The 25,815-nt window shown below is 39.0% G+C and overlaps 1 pseudogene; it reads left to right on the top strand.

Moving 5' to 3' along the window:
- The window catches only part of LOC114902434, a 150,211-nt pseudogene extending 141,275 nt beyond the window's left edge, over positions 1-8,936 (top strand).
- Positions 8,937-25,815: the final 16,879 nt, after the last annotated feature.

Here is a 25,815-nt window from a genome sequence, read left to right as displayed (position 1 = left end):
GTTCCATTGATCTATATTTCTGTTTTTGTGCCAGTAACCATACTGTCTTGATTACTGTAGCTTTGTAGTAAAGTCTGAAGTCAGGGTGCCTGATTCCTCCAGCTCTGTTTTTCTTTCTCAAGATTGCTTTAGCTATTTGGGGTCTTTTGTGTTTCCACAAATTGTGAAATGTTTTGTTCTAGTTTTGTGAAAGCTGCCATTGGTAGTTTGATAGGGATTGCATTGAATCTGTAGATTTCTTTGGGTAGTATAGTCATTTTCACAGTGTTGATTCTTCCAATCCAAGAACGTTGTATACCACTTCATCTGTTTGTATCATCTTTAATTTCTTTCATCACTGTCTTATAGTTTTCTGCAAACAGGTCTTTTTTCTCCTTAGGTAGGTTTATTCCTAGATATTTTATTCTTTTTTATTTCAATGGTAAATGGGATTGTTTCCTTAATTTCGCTTTCAGATTTTTCATCATTAGTGTATAGGAATGCAAGAGATTTCTGTGCATTAGTTTTGTGTCCTGCTACTCTGCTAATTTCATTGATTAGCTCTAGTAGTTTTCTTGTAGCATCCTTAGGATTCTCTATGTATAGTATCACGTCATCTGCAAACAGTGACAGCTTTACTTCTTCTTTTCCAATTTGGATTCCTTTTATTTCTTTTTCTTCTCTGATTGCTGTGGCTAAAACTTCCAAAACAATGTTGAATAATAGTGGTGAGAGTGTAAAACCTTGTCTTGTTCCTGATCTTAGTAGAAATGCTTTCAATTTTTCACCTTTGAGAATGATGTTGGCTGTGGGTTTGTCATATATGGCCTTTATTATGGTGAGGTAGTTTCCCTCTCTGCCCACTTTCTGGAGAGTTTTTAGCATAAATGGGTGTTGAATTTTGTCGAAAGATTTTACTGCATCTATTGAGATGATCATATGTTTTTTCTCCTTCAATTTGTTAATATGCTGTATCATATTGATTTGCATGTATTGAAGAATCCTTGCATTCCTGGGGTAAACCACTAGATCATGGTGTGTGATCATTTTAATGTGCTGTTGGATTCTGTTTGCTCACATTTTGTTTAGGATTTTTGCATGTATGTTCATCAGTGGTATTGGACTGTAACTTTTTTTTTGCGGTATCTTTGTCTGGTTTTGGTATCAGGGTGATGGTAGCCTTGTAGAATGAGTTTGGGAGTGTTCCTCTGTCTACTATATTTTGGAAGAGTTTGAGAAGGATAGGTGTTAGCTCTTCTCTAAATGTTTGACAGAATTCACCTGTGAAGCCATCTGGTCCTGGGCTTTTGTTTGTTAGAAGATTTTTTTTTTTCGTTACGCAGGCCTCTCACTGTTGTGGCCTCTCCCATTGCCGAGCACAAGCTCTGGATGCGCAGGCTCAGCGGCCATGGCTCATGGGCCCAGCCACTCCACAGCATGTGGGATCCTCCCGGACCGGGGCATGAACCCGTGTCCCCTGCATCAGCAGGCGGACTCTCCACCACTGCGCCACCAGGAAAGCCCTGTTGGAAGATTTTTAATCACAGTTTCATTTTCAGTGATTGGTCTGTTAATATTTTCTATTTCTTCCTGGTTCAGTTTCAGAAGGTTGTGCTTTTCTACGAATTTGTCCATTTCTTCCAGGTTGTCCATTTTATTGGCATATAATTGCTTGTAGTAGTCTCTCATGATCCTTTGTATTTCTGCAGTGTCAGTTGTTACTTATCCTTTTTCACTTCTAATTCTGTTGATTTGAGTCTTCTCTCTTTTTTTCTTGATGAGTCTGGCTAATGGTTTATCAAGTTTGTTTATTTTCTTAAAGAACCAGCTTGTAGTTTTATTGATCTTTGTTATTGTTTCCTTCATTTGTTTTTCATTTATTTCTGATCTGATTTTTATGACTTCTTTCCTTCTGCTAACTTTGGGATGTTTTTGTTCTTCTTTCTCTAATTGCTTAAGACGTAAGGTTAGGTTGTTTATTTGAGATTTGCTTGTTTTTTGAGGTAGGATTGTATTGCTATAAACTTCCCTCTTAGAACTGCCTTTGCTGCATCCCATAGGTTTTGGGTCATTGTGTTTTCATTCTCACTTGTTTCTAGGTAGTTTTTGATTTCCTATTTGATTTCTTCAGTGATCTCTTAGTTATTTAGTAGTGTATTGTTTACTCCCCATATGTTTGTATTTTTTACAGTTGTTTTCCTGTATTTGATATCTCATCTCATATTGTTGTGGTCAGAAAAAATACTTGATACAATTTCAATTTTCTTAAATTTACCAAGGTTTGATTTGTGACCCAGGATATGATCTATCCTGGAGAATATTCCATGAGCACTTGAGAAGAATGTGTATTCTGTTGTTTTTGGATGGAATGTCCTATAAATATCAATTAAGTCCATCTTGTTTAATGTGTCATTTAAATCTTATTATAATTTTATTAAAATAATAAAATTATTTTAATTTTGGATGATCTGTCCATTAGTGAAAATGGGGTGTTAAAATCCCCTACTATTATTGTGTTACTGTCGATTTCCCCTTTCATGGCTGTTAGCATTTGCCTTATGTATTGAGGTGCTCCTATGTTGGGTGCAAAAATATTTATAATTGTTATATCTTCTTCTTGGATTGATCACTTGGTCATTATGTAGTGTCCTCTTTGTCTCTTGTAGTAGTCTTTATTTTGAAATTTATCTTGTCTGATATGAGAATTGCTAATCCAGCTTTCTTTTAATTTCCATTTACATGGAATATCTTTTTCCATCCCCTCACTTTCAGTCTGTATGTGTCCCTAAGTCTGAATTGGGTCTCCTGTAGACAGCATATGTACAGGTCTTTTTTTTGTAACCATTTGGCCAGTCTATGTCTTTTGGTTGGAGCGTTTAATGCATTTACATTTAAGGTAGATATCTATATGTATTTTCCTATTACCATTTCTTAATTGTTTTGGGTTTGTTATTGTAGGTCTTTTCCTTCTCTTGTGTTTCCTGCCTAGAGAAATTTCTTTAGCATTTATTGTAAAGCTGGTTTGGTGGTTCTTATTAATTCTCTTAAGTTTTGCTTGTCTGTAAAGGTTTTAGTTTGTCTGCCAAATCTGAATGAGATCCTTGGTGGGTGGAGTAATCTTGGTGGTAGGTTTTTCCCTTTTATCACTTTAAATATGTCCTGCCACTCCTTTCTGGCTTGCAGAGTTTCTGCTGAAAGATTAGCTGTTAACCTTATGCTGATTCTGTTGTATGTTATTTGTTGCTTTTCCCTTGCTGCTTTTAATATTTATTCTTTGTATTCAATTTTTGAAAGTTTGATTAATATATATTTTGGCATGTTTCTCCTTGCCAAATAATATATATTTGGCATGTCTCTGCACTTCCTGGACTTGATTGACTATTTCCTTTCCCATGTTAGGGAAGCTTTTGACTATAACCTCTTCAGATATTTTCTCAGACCTTTTGTTTTTCTCTTCCTCTTCTGGGACCCTTATAATTTGAATGTTGGTGTGTTTAATGTTGTCCCAGAGGTCTCTGAGACTGTCCTCAATCCTTTTCATTATTTTTTCTTTATTCTGCTCTGTGGTAGTTATTTCCACTATTTTATCTTCCAGGTCACTTATCCATTCTGCTACCTCAGATATTCTACTATTGAGTCCTTCTAGAGAATTTTTAATTTCAGTAATTGTGTTCTTCATCATTGTTTGTTTGCTCTTTAGTTCTTCTAGGTCCTTGTTAACCGTTTCTTTATTTTCTTCATTGTGTTTCTGAGATTTTGAATCATCTTTATTATCATTACTCTGAATTCTTTTTCAGGTAGACTGCCTATTTCCTCTTCATTTGTTTGGTGTGGTGGGTTTTTACCTTGTTCCTTCATCTGCTACATATTTCTTTGTCTTCTCATTTTGTTGAACTTATTGTGTTTGGGGTCTCCTTTTTCCAGGCTGCACATTCATAGTTCCCATTTTTTTTTTGTCTGCCCCCTGTGGGTGAAGTTGGTTCACTGGCTTGTGTAGCCTTCCTGGTGGAGAGGACTGGTGCTTGTGTTCTGGTGGTTGGGGCCTGGATCTTGTCTTTCTGGTGGGCAGGGCCATGTCCAGTGGTGTGTTTTGGGGGTGTCTGTGAACTTAGTATGTGAACTGTGAACTTAGTCTCTCTGCTAATGGGTGGGATTGTGTTCCTGTCTTGCTAGTTGTTCGGCATGGGGCATCCAGCACTGGAGCTTCTTGTTGGATGGGTGGATCTGGGTCTTACCGTTGAGACGGAGATCTCTGGCAGAGCTCTTGCTGATTGATATTACTTGGGGCCAGGAGGTCTCTGGTGGTACAAAGTCTGGAACTTGGCTCTTCCACCTCAGAGGCTCAGGCCTGATACCAGGCCAGAGCACGAAGACCTTGTCAGCCACACAGCTCTTATGCTGTAACCTCAGAGCCAGAACAGTACCCAGCACATAGGAAACAGTTAATGAACATTTGTTCAATGAATAAGTGAACTGTCTTGGTAAATATCTGCAGTGACCTGAACTTGAAGGCCTGACTGTTGCCTTTCTCTGGATGAGAAGTTTAGATTTATTCTCTTGGGCACTAAACAGTTGAACCTAAAATGGTCTGATGGAAACATGTTTCTACTCAACCAAGAAATGCCTTTAAAAGGAGCAGCACAGAGATGTCTCAGGAGGAAAGTAGTCTCGCAGTCCGGTCACTCCCAGGCCCTGCCTGGTGTCCAACTCACCCCCAGGGTCATGACTTAAGGGCCTATAATTTTTCTTCTTATCCATTCTTGGTGCTTTATCTCTCTCTCTCTCTCTCTCTTTTTTTTTTTTTTTTTTTTTTTTTTTTTTTTTTTTTTTTTGTGAGGTGCTGCCTTTTACACTGTCCTGGACCTTTCCACTGTTTCGTGTCCTGGCAGCTTGGGTCTGTGGATTAGTGGTATGTTTTATAGCTTCATAGTTACGTCACATTCATGGATGTCTAGGCAATCTTGAAAACACAGATTATCTCTGTTTATAAACTGTGTGGAAATAAATCCCACTGATGCTGAGTGCCCGATTTCTAGCCCTTTCTAACATGATAGACAGAGGCATAATCACGATACCTCGTTAAGTCAGTAAATTGAGAGGAATTTGCCCAATACCATGAAATAAGGTGTTTCTAAAATGTGTGTGTTCATATGTGTGTGTGTAGTAAAGAGTTTGGTTTTGCCCAAAGCATGGATTGGCCTTTGCCCTTAGCTTCTGGGAGAAAAAAAATCTATTACAACCTGATGAATGTCCTTGTTTAGGGTGAGTGCTAGTCACATTAGGAAGACCAGTCATGTGACTGAGTGAGGGACTCTGGGTCACACGGTGTCACTTGACCTGGGCGATTGAGACATCCACATGGGCAATCAATCAATCATGCCAATGTAACAAAGTCCCTATAAAAACTGGACACCGAAGCTCAGGTGACCTTCTCTGGTTGGCAGTACTCTGTGTGTGTTGTCACATGTCAACACCAGGAGGACAACTTGTCCTGACTCCTAGGGAAAAAGACAATGTAAACTTTATGTTTGAAGACATCAATTTCTGACCTATGTGTCTTTTCCTTTGGCTTATATTATTATGTATCCTTTGCTGTAATACACCATAACTGTGACTACAAGAGGTTTCTGTGAGTTCTGAGAGTTCTTCTAGCAAATTATTGAAACTGAGCATGGTTTTGGGAACCCCTTGAACCTGAAGTTGGTGTCAGCAGTGAGAACTGTCTGGTGAAGGACTGTTTCCTCAACCTTTTCAGTTTGGCCAGCACAGGGCAGTGAGTGTATGTGTACATGCATAAGTGTGTGTGTGTGTATGTGTGTGTGTATAGTACAACACTGGCATAGATTTCTTATAATGAGAACAGCTGAAGGCTATAATATATTAATAAGTCTTAGATATTTTTCTCCTTGCATCTTTAAATTCAACCTGCTGACTGTGAGATCTTTCCTACTGTCCTTTTATTCCAAAACCAAACTCTGACCCCGGTATGGGTATCGTATTCATCCCCGTGTACTTTGTACCCATCTGCAGTTCCTGTCAGTCTGGGTTTACTTTGCCTGCAACTCTGCTTAAAGAAAGAGAGTGAATTAACAGAAATGTTTTTTCCCAACTAAGATTTGGGACCCCATAAGTCATGGTGACAAGAAATGTGATGATGGTCTCTTTCTGTTCTTGAGGAGGTAGGAACAGGAGAAGCATGCAGGTTCCGATACGGTTTTGTAATTTTTACCAGTGGTAGCACCATCAGAAGGATTCCAGCAGGCTAGCTCTTCAGCCCTAACCAGGTAATTCTCTACTTGAGTGTTCCTGCAATGAAAATGCAGAGACATCCACCAGTGTCACTCAGGCCGTTTAGTACCTGCTGCGGAACTCCTGGCAGTTAACAATGAAATTGTCAAGATTTCCTTTTTGCTCCCTTCCAAGCAGGCAGGGCATTGTTTTTATCTCCTGGTTTAGCACATGAATCAATCTTTTTGTACATGATTGGTGGCACTGTGCATGTTTTCAGAAACTGCCTGGCTTTATACCTGGCAGACTGCCTTGTTGAGAAGTAGTTCTGCAAATGAGAAAGAAGATATGCAGATTTTCACATGTCCCCACATTGAATTATAAGGCAGTCAAAAAAGATTGCCATTTTATGGCCTGGTATTTGGTTTTAGTCGTTTTCATTCTTAGATATATTCCTTCCAGAAATTAAATTTTAAAAGATTATTTAAAAATATTTGTATTTTGCAGATTGTGGTTGACAAGAGAGGGGAGGAGGCATGTGACAAGGTGGTCAAGTGGGAGGAGAAGGCATACCTAGTAAGTGTTTTAACTCCTATCAAGCTTGATGTGCTTGAATGGTATATATTTCATTTTCCAATAACACTTTATTTAAAAAGAGTCAATCCAGTGTGGTTTAATTCCTGCCTTGAGGCCATTCACAGGGCATTCTCTAAGTAAAGCACTTTGTATGCCTCCATGCACAAAGGTAGAGGGGTTATGCATCAATTAACCTGTCAGAAAACCTTTGTCAATGGACTATCCATAGTAAAAAAGAAAAAATAATAATTCCATTTTTCTATAGAATATCCATACTAATAAAAAACATTCCATTTGTCTACAGAATATCCATAGTAAAAAAAAAATTCCATTTGTCTATCCATAGTTAAAAAAAATTCTAAGATTTGGCAATCAACACATGTGTAATAGTATATGGGTATAGTAATTTTGAGACACCTGAAAAATACAGATTTATAACAGAAAAAATTAAAAAGTGGATCTTGGTTTGCTGAAGCTAGAAGAGTCATTTACGTTGAAAGAAAGCCCCAGTAAAATTAAAATTTGATTTATTATATAAATGTTCATTTTCACCTAACTTATTTAGGATTATGTCTACCTTATAAAGAAAACTTGCCTTTGAATTTAATTTCTGCACCGTGAAACAGATTTAAGTACATCCCATAGATAAGGTTTACTTGCTATGGTTTTAAAAAAAGAGAATGCTCAATGCAAAGATTCACACAACCTAAAGGTTTTGCCAAACTTAAAATGCTAAATAAAAAATGAGCTCAATTCCCTGACTAAATGAAAGAAATCAGTGTAAAACTACTTAAAGAATTCTCCACACTTTGGCGTCTTAATATGGAGTCCACGGATGGTGTCTGGGGCATCCGCAGATGAAATTATATAGAATATTGTGTTTGTGCATATGTGCATTTGGAGGGGAGGTGGTCTAGTGCTTTGTCTTTTAGGGCTTAAGCACTACTCTGAGTTTAGATGTGGGGCAGAGAAGATGCTGTGGCATTTCTGTGCCTACTCAGTCTAGGATAAAGGCACAGCCAGAACCCTGTGCTGATCCTTTTCATTTTGGAGATTCTATTTCCAGAATTATAAGATATACCTCAGTTTGATCACAAGGTAAGTACTGGGTCTTCCTCAGCTGTGCTGCTATCACTTTTTTCCAATTTACCAATGGGCTTTCTAGATTATCTTGAAGTTGTATTTAGAATCTGGGTAGTATTTTTACTGAATACATTTCTAAGGTATTAGGGAGAAACTCTGTGTGTGTGTGTTTCTTCGTGTCTGAAGAATAGTAGGTGTTGAAAAGATGTGTACTGAGTAAAAGACAATGAATAAAATGAATGTCAAAATGAATGAATAACCAAATATTTAGAATTATGTAATTTAACTTCTTTTTTTAGTGTCATAATTTATTTATTCATTTATTTACAATTTTAATAAAAATTAATTGGGGCCTATTATATTCTTGGACCTTGGATGAAATTCAGAGATTAAATAGCTCCTCAATCTAAAGAAGCGGGGAGGACAACAAATAAAAAGGCATGTAAATTAACTTCGTGAATGAAGCCCTTGCTTGGTTAAAACAGGAAATTTAAAAAGGGGATTGAGGGGCTTCCCTGGTGGCGTAGTGGTTGAGAGTCCGCCTGTCGATGAAGGCGACACGGGTTCGTGCCCCGGTCCGGGAAGATCCCACATGCCGTGGAGCGGCTAGGCCAGTGAGCCATGGCCGCTGAGCCTGCGCTTCCGGAGCCTGTGCTCCGCAACGGGAGAGGCCACAACAGTGAGAGGCCCGCATACCGCAAAATAAAATAAAATAAAATAAAATAAAAAGGGGATTGAGACAAGCCTTTTTCTGTTCCCACTGTGATCCTCTGCAGGAGAAAGACACCCATCCACACTGGTCATCAATGATTTTGTGTTCTCATAAAACCTTTGGGGAAATGGTAATTTTTTGTTTTTGTAATTTTAGCTATCCAACTTGATAAAGTCAGTCTTCAAATATATTGTGCTTGGTCTTTTCTGGATAACTTGAGTGGACGCATGGGTACAGCAGCCGGTTTGGTCTCTTCCACGTTGATTTTGAAGATCCAGCAAGACTCCGAGTGCCTCACATGTCAGCCAAGGAGTATGCTAAGATTATCTGAAACAGTGGCCTGGAGGGACCTCTATAGGAAGGGTGGCTGGGCAGTTTCACCTGGAGAAGGGGCCTCTGCTCTCGGAAAGGAAATCTGCTTTGGTAGATCCTTCAGACATCCTCAAGTTGCCTTTGTAATAAATAGGTCCTACCAGCTGATCTGTGATCATGAAGTCTGAATATATGATGTCTGGGGATGTATTTAATGATGACTTTTACTCTATTTGTATTTGATCAATGAAGCTTTTTAAAAAAATAGAATAGAAAACCACTGCAATTGATTTTTATATTAAGAAATCAGATGGACTTGGAAACTTCGATTTAAATCCTTAGAATTTTTCTAGAAAAAATAATGCAAAATTTATAAGCACAGTGTGCTCATGATTTGCAACTCTAACGGCAGAACACTTATTATAAAAATACTTGTTTATGAGCCTATTTTTTTCTATCTACATAAGCTATTCTTTGCTTTTGTAGGTCCATTGGCATGTGTTCCATAACTTTCTACTACTTAATCTAGTATAAAAATCAAAATTAAAAGTTAGTCCCACTGTATCGTTATGAATTCTGTTCACCAAAGGGATTAACTGATAACCTAGTTAATAAAATGGATTGGTTGAATATTTGGCACATAGTTTACCTATGCATGAACAAGTACATCTTTCTCTTGCCTGATAAACTTTTGGAAAATAAGAAAGTAATAAAACAAACCAGAATGTGAATGGCAAAAAAGAGTATTTGAGCACTGATGTTTAACAGAAATTGGATTACTACTCTATAACCACACCAGATTAAAAGCAAAAGAATGAGCAGGGCATGGTGTCTACTTTTGGATATTTTTAAAAATTAAGGATCCGGGGCTTCCCTGGTGGCACAGTGGTTAAGAATCTGCCTGCCAATGCAGGGGACATGGGTTCAAGCCCTGGTCCAGGAAGATCCCACATGCCGCGGAGCAACTAAGCCCATGTGCCACAACTACTGAGCCTGCGTTCTAGAGCCCACAAGCCACAACTACTGAAGCCCGTGTGCCACAACTACTGAAGCCCACGTGCCTAGAGCCTGTGCTCCACAGTAAGAGCAGCCACCGCAATGAGAAGCCCGCGCACTGCAGCAAAGAGTAGCCCCTGCTCTCAGCAACTAGAGAAAACCCGTGTGCAGCAGCAAAGACCCAATGCAGCCAAAAATTAAATAAAAGAATAAATAAATAAATTTATATTAAAAAAATTAAGGATCCGTCAGAACATTGATGACAGCCAATAAATAAATACATGAGTTAATTGACTTACATGAGTGTAAGCAAAGGAGGGGAGGATTTCTTACCTTGGTGGTTGAAATGCCTGAGGTGTATGTGAGGTTGCTTGGACTTGGACATTTTACTCAGCTTCCTCAGTGGGGGTCAGTAAGATATAGGGCTCCCTCTGGACTTCCTGTCTTCACTCCATCACATCTTCCACATATGTGGACTTTGTGCCCTCACATCCATATTTAAGTAATATTTACTAAACTTTTATGTGTCTATCCGGCTTGAAGAGAAGAGGTAAGTATTATCACCCCATTTTTCAGACTGAGAAACTGAGACTGCACTGATGTGCATCTCCCTCAAGTCACATCAATGCTTGTTTACTGGACCTGGCACCTCCTTGGCATCAGCTCTGTTATGGACAGCACAGTGTAGATTGTGGTGTCATCGAAGTCTTCTCTGCATTTTTTAAAAAGTAAAAAAGAAACAAGTGTGTGGAGTTACTTTATGCAGGAAGACATAGGGAAGGTGGTTTTCTATATTCTCCTTCTGCTTGCCTGAGGAAATGGAACATACTTTGCCATTCTCTTAAGGCTTTGGTGCTGAGCAGATGCTCTGCCATTTTTAAAAAACACTGTGGTCAGTTTCTGGATTGTTTTCATGTTCATAATCAGGGAATTATTTACAGCAAAGTACCTTCCCTCAGTAACTTTGGACAGGGTGAGAAAGAAACTGTCATAGTAGTTCAATAAACGTGGATGCACTGGGGAAAATTATATTAAAATTAAAATGGTATACATAGGAATTTCTATTACATCTTTGCCACTCGTCTGTTATTTTTATTGTTTAATGAAACATTATCTCACAATTTGTTCATTTTAAAAGCACATTTCCAAATCTTATTTCATTCTTCTCCTATCCAACCTGTCTTTTTCATTTTTACCATGCATCTTATTTACAGTTTATGTGCCCTCCTTATATTATCTTGCAAAACAACTGAATTTTCCTTTTAATTAGGATGTTGCTTTGAATACTACTTATCCTGCAGCGCATATTTACAAGTTTTACAACAATACAAACGAGCATTGTATTTTTGTTACCAAAACTAGAAAATTAATATTCTTGCTGTAAATAAAACGATCTGTCACAGCTGGTCTACCAAGTGAAACAAACAATCTAGCATCAGTGGCTTGGCTGCCTCACAGTGCTGTGGCCTCCGCAGATCTCTGCTGCATTTGAAAGGCCAGCTCTTCGTCCCAAGAGATAGATCAAACCAAAGGTGCTTCTCTAATAAGCCCTGTAAATTAAAATTGCTGTAGGTGGGGGACCTTCAAGATGGCAGAGGAGTAAGACATGGAGATCACCTTCCTCCCCACAAATACATCAGAAATACATCTACATGTGGAACAACTCCTACAGAACACCTACTGAACGCTGGCAGAAGACCTCAGACTTCCCAAAAGGCAAGAAAATACCCACATACCTGGGTAGCGGTAAAGAAAAAAGGAAAAACAGAGACAAAAGAATAGGGACAGAATCTGCACCTCTGGGAGGGAGCTGTGAAGGAGGAAAAGTTTCCACGCACTAGGAAGACCTTTCACTGGCAGAGACGGAGGGTAGGAGAGGGGGAAGCTTTGGAGCCATGGAAGAGAGCACAGCAATAGGGGTGCAGAGGGCAAAGCGGAGAGATTCCTGCACAGAGCATTGGTGCCAACTAGCACTCACCAGCCTGAGAGGCTTGTCTGCTCACCCACTGGGGCAGGTGGGGGCTGAGAGCTGAGGCTCAGGCTTCGGAGTACGAATCCCAGGGAGAGGACAGGGGTTGGCTGCATGAACACAGCCTGAAGGGGGCTAGTGCACCACAGCTAGCCCAGAGGGAGTCCAGGAAAATGTCTGGACCTGCCTAAGAGGCAAGAGACTGTTGTTTCAAGGTGCACAAGGAGAGGGGATTCCTTCCCTGTCTGCCCACAGAAGGCAGAGCACCGCCTAAATGAGCTCCAGAGACGGGCGTGAGCCACAGCTATCAGCTTGGACAACAGAGACAGTCATGAAACGTTAACGCAGCTACTGCAGCCACCAAGAATCCTGTGTGCAAGCATAGGTCACTATCCACACCCCCCACCACCCGCCGCCAAATGGAGCCAGTGTAGCCCGCCACTGCCAGGGTCCTGTGATCCAGGGACTACTTCCCTCGGAGAACACACGGCGTGCCTCAGGCTGTTGCAATGTTATGTTGGTCTCTGCTGCTGCAGGCTCGCCCCGCATTCTAGTTAGGACTACCGTACCCCTCCCTCCCCTGGGCATGAGTGAGCAAGAGCCCCCTAATCAGCCGCTGCTTTAACCCCCTATTTTCTGGGCGGGGAACAGATGCCTAAGGGTGACCTACATGCAGAGGTGGGGCCAAAACCAAAGCCAAACCCCAGGAGCTCTAAGAACAAAGAAGAGAAAGGGAAATTTCTCCCAGCAGCCTCAGGAGCAGTGGATTAAATTCCCACAATCAACTTGATGTACCCTGCATCTGTGGAATACCTGAACAGACAACGAATCATCCCAAAATTGAGGCGGTGGACTTTAGGAGCAACTGTAGAATAGGGTTTGCTGTCTGTGAATGATTTGTTTCTGATTTTTATGTTTATCTTAGTATAGCTTTTAGCGCTTCTTATCGCTGGTGGATTTGTTTATTGGTTTGGTTGCTCTCTTTTATTTTTTATTATTATTAATTAAAAATTGTTTTATTTAAATAAATTTTTATTTATTATTTTTCATTCTTTTTTTCTCGCTCTTCTTCTGAGCCATGTGGCTGACAGGGTTTTGGTGCTCTGGCCTGGTGTCAGGCCTGAGCTTCTGAGGTGGGAGAGCTGAGTTCAGGACATTGGACCACCAGAGACCTCACAGCACAAAGTAATATCAATTGGCGGAGCTCTGCCAGAGATCTCCATCTCAATGCTAAGACCCAGATCCACCCAACCAACAGCAAGCTCCAGTGCTGGATGCCCCATGCCAAACAACTAGCAAGACAGAGACATGACCCCACCCATTAGCAGAGAGGCTGCCTAAAATCATACTAAGTTCACAGACACCCCCAAAACACAAAACTGGACACAGTCCTGCCCACCCCAAAGACAAGATCCAGCACCTACCCACCAGAACACAGGCACTAGTCCCCTCCACCAGGAAGGCTACACAAGTCACTGAATCAACCTTATCCACTGGGGGCAGACACCAAAAACAACGGGAACCACGAACTGCTAGCATGTAAAAAGGAGACCCCAAACACAATAAGTTTAACAAAATGAGAATACAGAGAAATATGCAGCAGATGAAGGAGCAAGGTAAAAACCCACCAGAACAAACAAATGAAGAGGAAATAGGCAGTCTACCTGAAAAAGAATTCAGAGTAATGCTGGTAAAGATGATCCAAAATCTCAGAAATACAATGGAGAAAATACAAGAAATGTTTAACAAGGACCTAAAAGAACTAAAGAGCAAACAAACAATGATGAAGAACAAAATAAATGAAATTTAAAATTCTCCAGAAGGACTCAATAGCAGAATAACTGTGGCAGAAGACTGGATAAGTGACCTGGAAGATAAAGTAGTGGAAATAACTACCACAGAGCAGAATAAAGAAAAAATAATGAAAAGAATTGAGGACAGTCTCAGAAACCTCTGGAACAACATTAAACACACCAACATTCAAATTATAGCGGTCCCAGAAGAAGAAGAGAAAAAGAAAGGGACTGAGAAAATATTTGAAGAGATTACAGTCAAAAGCTTCCCTAACATGGGAAAGGAAATAATCAAGTCCAGGAAGTGCAGAGAGTCCCATAAAGGATAAATCCAAGGAGAAACACACCAAGACACATATTAATAAAACTATCAAAAATTGAATACAAAGAATAAATATTAAAAGCAGCAAGGGAAAAGCAACAAATAACATAGAAGGGAATCCGCATAAGGTTAACAGCTGATCTTTCAGCAGAAACTCTGCAAGCCAGAAAGGAGTGGCAGGACATATTTAAAGTGATGAAAGGGCAAAAACTACAACCAAGATTACTCTACCCAGCAAGGAGCTAATTCAGATTTGATGGAGAAATTAAAATATTTACAGACAAGTAAAAGTTAAGAGAATTAAGCACCAGCAAACCAGCTTTACAACAAATGCTAAAGAAACTTCTCTAGACAGGAAACACAAGAGAAGGAAAAGACCTACAATAACAAACTAAAAACAATTAAGAAAATGGTAATAGGAACATACATATCAATATTTACCTTAAGTAATTACCTTAAGTAAATGGATTAAATGCTCCAACCAAGAGACACAGACTGGCTGAATGGATACAAAAACAAGACCCATACATATGGTGTCTACAAGAGACCCACATCAGACCTAGCGACACATACAGACTGAAAGTGAGGGGATGGAAAAAGATATTCCATGCAAATGGAAATCAAAAGAAAGCTGGAGTAGCAATTCTCATATCAGACAAAATAGACTTTAAAATAAAGACTATTACAAGAGACAAAGAAGGACAGTACGTAATGATCAAGGGATCAATCCAGGAAGAAGATATAACAATTATAAATATTTTTGCACCCAACATAGGAGCACCTCAACACATAAGGCAAATGCTAACAGCCATAAACAGGGAAAGCAACAGTAACACAATCATATAGGGGACTTTAACAGTCCACTTTCACCAGTGGACAGATCATCCAAAATGAAAATAAATAAGGAAACACAAGCTTTAAATAACACATTAAATAAGATGGACTTAATTGATATTTATAGGACATTCCATCCAAAAACAACAGAATACATTTTCTTCTCAAGTGCTCATGGACCATTCTCCAGGATAGATTATATCTTGGGTCACAAATCAAGCCTTTGTAAATTTAAAAAGTTGAAATTGTATCAAGTATCTTTTCCAACCACAACGCTATGAGACTAGATATCAATTAAGGGAAAAAAACTGTAAAAAATACAAACACGTGGAGGCTAAACAGTACACTACTAAATAACCAAGAGATCACTGGAGAAATCAAAGAGGAAATCAAAAAATACCTAGAAACAAATGACAATGAAAACACGATGACCCAAAACCTATGGGATACAGCAAAAGCAGTTCTAAGAAGGAAGTTTATAGAAATACAATCCAACCTTAAGAAACAAGAAAAGTCTCAAATAAACAAACTGATCTTACACCTAAAGCAACTAGAGAAAGAGGAACAACCCCCCCCCCGCCAATTAGCAAAAGGAAAGAAATCACAAAGATCAGATCAGAAATAAGTGAAAAAGAAATGAACAAAATGATACCAAAGATCAATAAAACTAAAAGCTGGTTCTTTGAGAAGATAAACAAAATTGATAAACCATTAGCCAAACTCATCAAGAAAAAGAGGGAGAGGACTCTAATCAATAAAATTAGAAATGATAAAGAACAAGTTACAACGGACACCACAGAAATACAAAGCATACTAAGAGACTACTACAAGCAACTCTATGCCAATAAAATGGACAACCTGGAAGAAATGGACAAATTCTTAGAAAAGCACAACCTTCCAAGACTGAACCAGGAAGAAATAGAAAATATGAACAGACCAATCACAAGCACTGAAATTGAAACTGTGATTAAAAATCTTCCAACAAACAAAAGCCCAGGACCAGATGGCTTCACAGGCGAATTCTATCAAACATTTAGAGAAGAGCTAACACCTCTCCTTCTTAAACTCTTCCAAAACATGGCAGACGGAGGAACACTCCCAAACTCATTCTACAAGGCCACCATCACCCTGATACCAACACCAGACAAAGATGCCACAAAGAAAGAAAACTACAGGCCAATATCACTGATGAATAGAGATGCAAATGTCCTGAACAATATACTAGCAAACAGAATCCAACAGCACATTAAAAGGATCACACACCATGATCAAGTGGAGTTTTTCCCAGGAATGCAAGGATTCTTCAGTATATGCAAATCAATCAATGTGATAAACCATATTAACAAATTGAAGGAGAAAAACCATATGATCATCTCAATAGATGCAGAAAAAGCGTTCGACAAAATTCAACACCTACTTATGATAAACACTCTCCAAAACTAGGCATAGAGGGAACCTACCTCAACATAATAAAGGCCATATATGACAAAACCCACAGCCAACATCATTCTCAATGGTAAAAAATTGAAACCATTTCCTCTAAGATCAGGAACAAGACAAGGTTGCCCACTCTCACCACTATTATTCAACATAGTTTTGGAAGTTTTAGCCACAGCAATCAGAGAAGAAAAAGAATTAAAATGAATCAGAATTGGAAAAGAAGTAAAACTGTCACCATTTGCAGATGACATGATACTATACATACAGAATCCTAAAGATGCTACCAGAAAACTACTAGAGCTAATTAGTGAATTTGGTAGAGTAGCAGGATACAAAATTAATGCCCAGAAATCTCTTGCATTCCTATACACTAATGATGAAAAATCTGAAAGAGAAATGAAGGGAACAATCCTATTTACCATTGCAACAAAAAGAAAATATGTAGGAATAAACCTACCTGAGGAGACAAAAAACCTGTATGCAGGAAACTATAAGACATCAATGAAAGAAATTAAAGATGGTACAAACAGATGGAGAGATATACCATGTTCTTGGATTGGAAAAATCAACATTGTGAAAATGACTCTATTGCCCAAAGCAATCTACAGATTCAGTGTAATCCGTGTCAAACTACCAATGGCATTTTTCACAGAACTAGAGCAAAAAGTTTCACAATTTGTATGGATACACCAAAGACCCCGAATGGCGAAAACAAACTTGAGAAAGAAAAACAAAGCTGGAAGAATCAGGTGCCCTGATTTCAGACTATACTACAAACCTACAGTAATCAAGACAGTATGGTACTGACACAAAAACAGAAATATAGATCAATGGAACAGGATAGAAAGCCCAGAGATAAACCCACACACATATGGTCACCTTATCTTTGATAAAGGAGGGAAGAATATACAGTGGAGAAAAGACAGCCTCTTCAATAATTGGTGCTGGGAAAACTGGACAGCTACATGTAAAAGAATGAAATTAGAACACTCCCTAACACCATATACAAAAATAAACTCAAAATGGATTAAAGACCTAAATGTAAGACCAGACACTATAAAACTCTTAGAGGAAAATATAGGCAGATCACTCTATGACATAAATCACAGCAAGATCCTTTTTGACCCACCTCCTAGAGAAATGGAAATAAAACCAAAAATAAACAAATGGGACCTAATGAAACTTAAAAGCTTTTGCCCAGCAAAGGAAACCATAAACAAGATTAAAAGGCAACCATCGTAATGGGAGAAAATAGCTGCAAACGAAGTAACTGACAAACGATTAATCTCCAAAATATACAAGCAGCTCATGCAGCTCAATATCGAATAAACAAACAACCCAATCCAAAAATGGGCAGAAGACCTAAATAGACATTTCTCCAAAGAAGATATACAGACTGCCGACAAACACATGAAAGAATGCTCAACATCACTAATTATTAGAGAAATGCAAATCAAAACTAAAATGGGGTATCACCTCACACCAGTCAGAATGGCCATCATCAAAAAATCTAGAAACAATAAATGCTGGAGAGGGTGTGGAGAAAAGGAAACCCTCCTGCACTGTTGGTGGGAATGTAAATTGATACAGCCACTGTGGAGAACAGTATGGAGGTTCCTTAAAAAACTTAAAGTAGAACTAACATATGACACAGCAATCCCACTACTGGGCATATACCCTGAGAAAACCATAATTTAAAAAGAGTCATGTACCACAATATTCATTGCAGCACTATTTACAATAGCCAGGACACGGAAGCAACCCAAGTGTCCATCGACAGATGAATGGATAAAGAAGATGTGGCACATGTATACAATGGATTACTCAGGCATAAAAACAAATTAAATGGAGTTATTTGTAGTGAGGTGGATGGACCTGTAGTGTCATACAGAGTGAAGTAAGTCAGAAAGAGAAAGACAAATACTGTATGCTAACAAATATGGATTCTAAAAAAAAAAGAAATTGTTCTGATGAACCTATGGCCAAGACAGTAATAAAGACGCAGATGTAGAGAATGGATTTGAGGACACAGGGAGTGGGAAGGGTAAGCTGGACGGGGTGAGAGAGTGGCATGGACATATATACACTACCAAATGTAAAATAGATAGCTAGTGGGTAGCCTCTGCATAGCAGAGGGAGACCAGCTTGGTGCTTTGTGACCACCTAGAGGGGTGGGATAAGGAGGGTGGGAGGGAGACGCAAGAGGGAGGGGAAATGGGGATATATGTATACATATAGCTGATTCACTTTTTTATAGAGCTGAAAGTAACACAACAGTTTAAAGCAATTATACTCCAATAATGATGTTAAAAAATAAATAAATTAATTAATTAAAAAAGTGTCAAAACAAAATTGCCGTAAGTTAAAGGTGAGGAAAAAAGAAGTCCACCAGCCAAAACCCTATGAGCCCTTGTAGTATTTTAATTCATCTTATTTTTAATTGCTTTTTTTAACATTTGAGAACAGAATTGATTTGCTATTGCCTGTCAAAGAAACAGAACTTGTATTCTTTAAATGGAAAAACAGGAGTTGTTAATTATACTTAAAAATCCATATACACTGTACTTAGATGTCTTGAAGGTCATCTGGGGCTTGTATAGCACATGTTTTATGTCTGTTTTATCTAAGAAGAAACTTGGATATCACAATGATGGATTGGATCTACTTGTATTTCTCTCTACCTTCCTTCCTTGATTTTTTAAAAAAAATGGCATTGTGAACACATGTTATTAACATCCTGGGGATCACTTTTAAAGAATTTTTTTTTGATAGTTTTCATTTTAGGGTAAGTCATTTCTGAATTGCTAAAAATATGCAGAAAGTAATAGTAGTCCCTTTTCAGTTTGATGTATAGGACTTTCGTAACTCCTGCAAACAACACCAGGAAATGTCCCCTTAAGTCCTTTATTGAATGAGCAGTACAATTTCTCATTAAGAAACCCGTAAACTAAGACACTGGCAACCCTGGTTTTTGGCAGTGGAGTGCCAGTCAGGCTTTTGTGGTCTGGGAATTTTTATTCGGCCTGTAGTTTTTAATTATTTTTATGAACGAGAGAGTAATGAATACATTTGTAATATATTGAAAAAATTCCCCAGCACTGGCTGACCAAAAAGTAGATTTATATGATAATCCCCAAACATCAATTCTATTGCTTGGAGCAAGGCAGAAAGAAAATAGAAGATTGAGCTTCATTTTTGAAAGAGCAGAATAAATCAAAACTGATAGAATTAATACTGTTTAATTACTAGCAATACTCCTTACCTGGAGAACACATATTCATCACTGATCATGATATTTTAGGCTCCAGTTGTCCTGGGAGGGATATAGTACAGAGCACAAAGCATGATGAGCCTTAAAGAATGAAATCAGAAGACATTTTGACATGGAGACACTTTATGGTGGGCTTTAGAATTATGGGTTACAGCAGCAGGAAGGGAGAAGAAACCTTATAGACTGTGGCAGTAGGTGAGATGGGGAGATGGTGGAAGCACTGGGTTAGATTCCCAATGGTGAGAGTTAATGAGTGTCTCTTGTGGAGAGTAAATGGAGCCCATTGTCCCAGGATTTCCCAGGGTCTCTAAGTGTCACCTGACCCACGACTGTCTTATGTGATTTTGCCTGAGTGATGGTATTGGTACCTGTTTTGAGGCCAATATAGTGTAATCATTAAGAGCCAATTCACCCGCATTTAAATCCTGACTCTGACATGTACTAGCCAAGTGACATTAAGTACCTTACTGGGTGTCCCCGAGCCTCAGTTTCCCTATCTGTAACGCGGGCTCCTCATAAGGCTGTTGTGAAAGTTAAACAAGCCAATCGATGTCACATGTTCAGAGAGGTTGGGCACAATGAGTGTGACCCATTATGTCTAACTTTCATACCGGTTCACTCCCTCTGGTTCCTGCAGAGTTTCCTGCTCTGGAAACTTGTGATTCACCGTCTCTCCAATGTTTTGTGGCAACACTTTCCCCTGTTACCTCAATTGTCTGGTGGATCTAAGAAGAATTGTTAATTTTCAGTTTGTTTGACTTTCTTCTTGTCCTTAGGATGGGAGCAATGACTTGCAAGCTCCTTACATATTGGACTGGAAACCAGTCAACATATTGGAATGGCAAACCAGTTGCCATTATTTTTATAATTATTAGAAGTGAAGGTTTCTAGCAGCCTAATCAGTACATATTTATTAAACTAAACTGTGCAGTACATTGTAGAGATGCGGTACTGCAGACAAGACAGTTCTTCTCTAAAAGAAGCTCATGGTCTGGTTTGGGAGCTAGGAGAGGGACATGAAATGATAAATGATGCTGGGTGAATTTCCCAGATGCTAAGAGCAGAGAGAGTTCTCTGCTAGATGGCATGGTCGGATATGACTCCATGGGCAAGGAAAATAATGTAATATAAAAATAATATAATATAAATATTACATGTAAAAATACAGAGGTGGAAAGCATAAAGCTTGTTGGAGGTGGGAGGCAGGGTCTACTCCAGCTCTCCTTAGGGGAGAGGATGGGCAGGTTGGGACCAGAATGTGGAGAGTCTCTGATGTTCTTTAAAGACTTTCTGGTTTCATCTTAGAGCAAGGCTAAAGATTTCTGGACAGGATGGTGATGATTTAAAAGCAACATGTTGAAAGATGTAGGAACCAGATAGAAAGCTTCTTTTCAGAAGAATACAGTTGATGTGTTAAGGGCCCTGGTTAAGGTGGGAAGTGCATAAATGAACAGTTAATGTATAAATATAATTAATGTATCAAAAGTACTCAGGAACTGAAATGCAACATGGTCCCTTGGATTGAGTCCTGGAACAGAAAAAAGGACATTAGTGGAAAAACCTGGAAATCCAAATAAAGTCTTCAGTTTAATTAATAGTACTTTACCATTGTTAACTTCTTAGTTTTGATAAATATTCCATGGTTATGTAAGAAGTTAACATTAGAGGAAGCTGGGTGAAGAATATAAATTCTCTGGACTCTCTTTGCAACTCTTTTGTAAATCTAAAATTATTCCCTCACCCCCACCCCCGCTAAAAGTTTTAAAATTGTACGTGGGAAGAGTTAATATATTCAGAGTATATATTAGCTATAGAAATATAAGCAACGTATATGGAGATGATGGAGATAAAAGATAAGAAAGAAATAACCACTGTTAATGTCTTGATATTTCCTTTTATCTCTCTCTCTGGGTTGTGGTATGAAAATTTTTTCCTTCTTTATAATTTGTTCCTAAATTTTCTTCCTTAGCTTCTGTTTTCTTTCATTATTAGAACTTTTTTTTTTTTTTTTTTGCGGTACGCGGCCCTCTCACTGTTGTGGCCTCCCCTGCTGCGGAGCACAGGCTCCAGATGCACAGGCTCAGCGGCCACAGCTTACAGGCCCAGCCGCTCCGCGGCATGCGGGATCCTCCAGGACCGGGGCACGAACCCATGTCCCCTGCATCGGCAGGCGGACTCTCAACCACTGCGCCACCAGGGAAGCCCTATTAGAACATATTTTTAAAGACAAATGTCAGCGGTCAGATGATTCACTGGGTGTTCGAGTAATGGACATAGATAAGCCAGTGATGGCTCTGTAAGGAAACAATGATACAAGTGACAGAAATTGCCAAGTATACACTTCACTCCTTCTAGGTGATACTTTAAACACATCATGGCAACAACTGTTCTTTAAGTACTTGTTACACTTTCTAGATACTTATAAACCAATTGTTACCACTAGTCTATACTCATCAATTTATTATATCTCTGTCACACATAATGTTTTTTGTTTGCCCTTCTCGATGGCAAACAACTTTGAGGTCTTATCTTAATATTTCTAGTACAGAGCATGATATCTGGCATAGCTAAGCAACTTATAAATGTGTATTAAATCAGCGATGTAATGGATGTTAGGCAAATTCTTATTTGCAATGGAAACTTAAGATGTAGATTAACTCCTTTAATCCTTTACTATGATGCAAATTCTACAACTGTTATCCTCATTTTGCAGATGAATAAACTGAGGCAGAAAAAAGGTAAGTAACTTGCCTGAACCATAGAGCTAGTAAGTAGTGGAGCCAGTGTTGCAACCAGACAGTCTGTTTCCAAACATCAAAATGCTACTTCATATTTTTAATGATAAAGTTGTGGCAGAATCAAGCCTGGCACCGGGGCTTTTGGCTCCCAGTTATTTTCAATGACACACGATTTAGCCAAACCACAACATTTCAGTATAAGATCTTCTGTGTCTCTGAAGGTTTAGTTGATTTTCCATATTTCACGGCCAGTCATTTCACAAAGTAGTAGATGTGTAGCTTCTTTCTTTCCTAAGACTTCCATTGTTTATACTAAACATTATGTTCTTTGTTTCTGCACTCATGCAGGCTGTTTTGTTTTTGAATCTCTTTTAATAAATTAGTTACTCTTCCCAGCAATGGCACTGACCAAACCAAAATTATTCCCACGATAAAACTGTTGCATTTCCAGTTGCTAGTTGAGCAGATGTGTTAAGCGCATGGATAACACCAGCTAACCCAGGGTTTGATCACAGCCCTAGCGTTTGTGGAACACACGCCCTCAAGTGACTAAATCCGACCTCTGATTTTTCTTTCCCTCATCTGTAAAGTGAGAATTAAAATAAAACTAGCTACTTTATAGGACTGTAGTGAGAATTTAAATGAGCTGGTACACATAAGATAACTTAGGACACCCTCCACTAAGTGGCAATTACAATGTCCATTAAGTGGTAGCTATTATTATTTTTTTCTATTAATATTAGTGCAAAGACTCGAAAGTTAGGGAAATAATTTCAGGCAGTCACCTCTTGCTACATGCCTACTTTGCTTCCTTATCCCTTCCATGTGTACTAGAGCAGTGATTCAGTGAAGGGCATCCATTGGCAGCTCCAAGAAAGCAAAAGCTCATCCTTCTGGCAGAGGAGGGTTATCCTTCCCTGGGCTAGAGTTCCAATCCAGTGCTCAATTCCTCCATTACTTTACCAGGTCCATCCTGCCCAGGGGATGGAGGGCTGCCTTCCAGAAGAGTAAATTGCCTTCCTAAAGCTGCTGGCTGCTGAGTGATGATTTGGGAACTGTCCTGCTTCAAATATAATTCTGTGTTGGGCTCCAGGGGCCTCTTGTGGGTTCAGGTCACACATCAGGCAGAACCGAAAACATTTGATTTACCACTTGCATAGCAACAGAGAAGACTGGTGTAGAAATCACACTTGTTTTTTTTTCTCTCTCTCTCTTCTTTTCCTCCCCGTAAATGACAATACACGGTTCTTACTATTTTAATAGACTGTGAATTGATTTGTGTGCAAGATGGAACTAGTGAAAGGGTTTGGCTGAGAATAAATTTTTTTTCTCTTCTCTGTGTTTCATTTTTACAGTAGAATGGGCTCTGAAAACCTTCCAGATTCTCTTACTTCTGATCACACTGTCTATTATAATTCTGCCCGATGGCAAACTTCTTATTGACTCTAAATTACCTTTAATCCTGTTAAGATCACTTTTTATTGAAAGGCATGCATTGTGTTGACATTGACGGGAGTCCAGAAGCCAAGATACCCAGCCAGAGGAAAATAAACTCTTGAAGTTTTCTAATGCTTGTCATTTTCATGCTGGGCCCAGCTGTGTAGCCTCTTGGAGGATGTAGCGGGCTGGGGTGTTTCGTGCAGATAATGGTGGGCTCCTGGGTGGTGTGGAAAACTTTCCAGCACAAGGAAATAACCTTTTGAACCCAGTGGACTGAAAAACCAAAGGCCATCCTGAGCTAAGATAGTATAGTTCTATTAGTGAAAAGCCCTTGCATGGGGAAATTGCCTGTGCTAAAATCTGTGCACAAATTAAAATAACAGGGCTAAAGGGGAAACTCTCTCTATAAAAGGCTTTTTGACTAGTGGATAATAATATCCTTGTCACATTAGGACCTGGGGACCTAAAGATATAGGAGCTTATTTATACAGCATATGGGCCTTCCCTACTAAACTTTAGACTGTGCAATACAGCCATTCTTGGGTGCTTATCTGATGAGTTTGAACGCTGTGCCAAAGCATACTTTTGTTCTTATCAAGAAAAAGGAGAAAAACAAGGTCTGAATATCATTGCTGTGTGTTTACACCTTATAAGGTTGATGTCATATAAAAGCCCCATTTTGGCTAAATGTTTTGCATGTGTAAGTTCCCTGTAATTTGCATGGGTTTTTTTTTGGCAACAAGTACTGTTAACATTGCTGTTTTGATATGGCTTGTAAAATTTATTTAAATGCACACCTCGGTTTGGAATAGCTTCATTAGTAAGGGATGAATTGGGAAAAAAAAAAAAAAAAGCTGTCAGCACAAATGCTGTTCATTTTCTAGGGTGACAGAAATCAAAAGTGCCAAGGACTATAACAGCTGAATAGCTAACTTCACGTGTCACAGCACTATCTGCCCGGTGGGCCCTCCTCACTGATTGGACGGCAGCTGCAAATTTAATTCCATGACAAAGACAGTGTGAGCGACGGGCTGTCACGTATTTGAAAATTGTGCCATGCAAGTAAATACCCAGTTCATAATTCTATAAAAGGATGAGGGCAACATTTATTCTGGAATTAAGCAATAGTGAACCAGATAATTCTTTGAGCTCTAACAATGGACTAGAGTGTCTAGTACCAGTACACCTTTTCTGTAAACTATAGCAGAATTAAGATAGTAACCAACTGGTTTTATTTCCTTCCTCTCTTCTGCCTTCTTTCTCTCTCTTCTGCCTCTTTACCCCCCTCTTTTCCTTTCCTCCTCCTTTTCTCCCTGTCACTTTATTTTTTCTACCTCATTCTCATCCTACTGCTCTGTCCTACTCACTCATTCACTCACCCACTTGCTCACTCACTCATTCTTGTATCCTTTCATCAGATATTTATTAAGAACCTATTTTACCTCAGGCATTGTAGGACTACATTGTGACCAAGACAGATACAGCTTTGGTCCTCATGAAACTTACAATTTATGTGGAAATGGTGTGGGATTTTCCAAAGGAAGACCAACACATGCTTAGGGCACCAGCCAAGGAGCTGCCTTCCGGCACTCTTTTAAAAATTAAGCTTGGCATATGATATTTGGAGCAAAGCATCAAAGCAGTCATGATGGGAAGTAAAACCTTGCTGGACATCTTAAACTTATTTGAAAGTTTTGATTTTTTTTTCTTAATTCAAAATCCATATGGTGTTGGAGTAGACACCATTATCCTGTCAGAGCTTAGGACCTCTAAAAGTCTTAATTGAGAACATGTGGGGAACAAGTAATTAGACAGTGACATTGAACAAGTAATCAGAAGTGTGATGAGGGCTGTAAAGGAGAAGCACAGAGTCCTATGGAGCATGTGACAGGGGGGCCTAACCTCCCTTCATTTTTCTTGATGAAATCCAAGGCATGCACGTTTCAAACTACAGTGGAATAAAGCCCTTGAAAGAGTTTATGTTTACAGTGCCCCTGAAGTGGGCAAGGGGTGGGGAGAAGTAATCACTCTTTCTGACTGCCTATGAATTGGATAAAAACACAGTTCTGGGCAGACTGAGAAAGAATTGAAGACCCTTGAAAAATAATTTGCATAGCTAGGA

The sequence above is a fragment of the Monodon monoceros genome, unplaced genomic scaffold (genome assembly GCF_005190385.1).
Source record: "Monodon monoceros isolate NGI ecotype Baffin Bay Population unplaced genomic scaffold, NGI_Narwhal_1 Super_Scaffold_20, whole genome shotgun sequence".
Classification (NCBI taxonomy): domain Eukaryota; kingdom Metazoa; phylum Chordata; class Mammalia; order Artiodactyla; family Monodontidae; genus Monodon; species Monodon monoceros.
This window is presented reverse-complemented; position numbering and strand designations above follow the sequence as displayed.